Raw genomic sequence first — 2,497 nt, 5'->3', positions numbered from 1 at the left:
CACAATGCTGGCCACAGGAGCTGACAACGGGACAGCAGATCGATTCCAAGAGAGCAACTCGTAATCACTTTACATTCACGATACCCTGCACTTACTGTAAATGGGTATAATGGTTTTGCCGGAGTAATTGTAACGGTACTTATAAAATAGTTCGGATTGTTACAATTTAAAATTATATTCTTACATTTTTAAGTCAGTTGCTTGAGCTTTATTTATTCTTTATGTCTGTTCCTTCAAAAGGTATTTAAGCTAAAGATTTCAAATTTGGTATACAAATATATTTCACGCTTACATTAAATTTGTGTTATGGATTAGCATTTCCCACTAAAAAGAATAAGGAATAATTTATATATTAAATTTCTTGAAAATTAATTAGAGTAATTGCAACATAAGAGAGATAATAATCTAAGTTTACTATTTACAAATAAGTAAATTATAAACTAAAATTAAATTAGAGAAAACTCTTATTTATTTTTAACTTAAATCAACAATAAATTTCTCAAAATACAAAAATTAATGAGTAATGAGAGAATTTGGAAATATTTTATGTCTTTCAAATGGTCGTCATCATAGCAACAGCTAGATTGTTTGTGAAGTAGAGAAGTTAGAGATTTTATTTTTGTATTTTAATGGTTATAATAAATTTACTTGGTTTGTATCAAAATATTTTGGTTTGCACATTATGTTGCAATAAAGAAGATTATAATTATATTATATTGAGAAGTAATTAGTGTTGTATATAAATTTGGTTTGGTCTTAATTATTTTCAATAAATAGAGAAGTTCAATAAAAACTTGTTAGAAATTACTAAGAAGCAAAGAAAATGAACTTCTTTATATTGTAGCAATAAAAAAGATTGCAAAATTCCATAATCTTAAAAATAATTAATAATCTTAATCCCTATAACTTCGTCTTGTTTATCTCCGTTTAAATATTGAAGTGCAATAAGATTTTTTTTTTTGCACAGGGTATTGCTTAGTTCAGCAATAGCAATTGGCACGTCCTTGCTTGTGTGTGTTTTTTATTGCTGCTGTGGTAATCTGTGGCACAGGAAGTGGTTGTCAGCAAAAATGATTACACGCTGACTAAATTGTATTGGGCCTCCCAAAGAGATGTCTCAGTGCTGTCGAAATTCCAGGAAAACCCAATGGCCGAGTGATGAGTGCCGACAGCCGACTGCTGAATGCCGAATACTAAATATTGAATGCCGAATGCAATCGTAAATGCAACTGACCGACGACGACGCCTTCGTCTTCGACTTGGTTCTAAAGAAAACCCTAGCGATCGCCTGCTCCTATTTCAAATGCCTGCTCAATGAGTTCTACGAATTTTGCAATGCATCGATGGCGATGCGATACCCACAGCTAATGCCAAATGAGTGCTGACCAAGTCACTTGGCTTGACACACGCAGCGACACAGCGACCAATAATAATACTGATATCTTGTCCAGCAAGAGATATTCCGAAATTGAAACAGAACCCACAACAATCTCAGACAGACCGAGAAATATGCCCAATTTGTTTGTTATGCATAATGCCGTCGTCGTTGATATTTTTTGTATTCTGTTTTTTTTTCGAACAAGACAAAAAAAACACCGCCTACAATGCAATCCCATTATTAACCCAGCCAGACACTTGAGTTCTGTATAGTCTAGTGGTGTTGCTTTATGCACTTCATGGTCTTCTGGTCTATTGCTCGTCTAGGTCGTTCATTCTCAATCTCATTCTCAGTCATTGTGTAGGAGTCTGTGTGTGTTCGTGTGTGTGTGTGTGGGAATGACTGAGCTGGGAGTTCCCACTAGAGTGGGATGCATCGCTATCTCTCTAAATCATTATCGATTTATAATGTAAATTGACTTTGATCTCAAAATCGATCACTGCATAATGGATGCGATTTATCTAATGGTACTAAAAACTTAAGAATGGCTAAACATTTTGGGTGTAAGCAGAGTAAGAATAATACGATTACAATTATATTTAAATGGAAATGAAAACGAAATTCATTTTTCGAGGATCTTAAATAGCGTGTTTGCTTAAAGCGAAGTTCTGTTTGCCTACTTATTGTAGAAGGCTAAATTGGACAATGGATTTCTGAAAGTATCTTACATTGGGGAGGAACATTAGAGTTTAATGATTAAGGTATAGTATATTTTTGGAATAAAATAAAGCAAAGAGATCACGGCTAAATGATTAAAATGTGATATATTATTCGAATAAAAATGTATTATCTTAATTAAATCTTGAAACTAAATTTACTGAGGATTAATATAGAGGTTGAAAGTACATAAAATAATATATTGAACAAATTAATAAATCAACAGTTCTTAATAAATGAGATATTGAGGAAATTATCGCTTATGCGGGATCAAAGTATTTGCATATGCATATGTTTATCATATATCTCCAAATTTAAGAAAATTTATAGTGGATATTATAGTTATGCGTTAATGGTATGAAACAAAGATGTATTATTGGAAATATTTAGAATCTGAAGAAT

The sequence above is a fragment of the Drosophila nasuta genome, chromosome 3 (assembly GCF_023558535.2).
Source record: "Drosophila nasuta strain 15112-1781.00 chromosome 3, ASM2355853v1, whole genome shotgun sequence".
Lineage (NCBI taxonomy): Eukaryota > Metazoa > Arthropoda > Insecta > Diptera > Drosophilidae > Drosophila > Drosophila nasuta.
The sequence above is the reverse complement of the archived record's forward strand: the minus strand, read 5'-3'. Positions refer to the sequence as shown.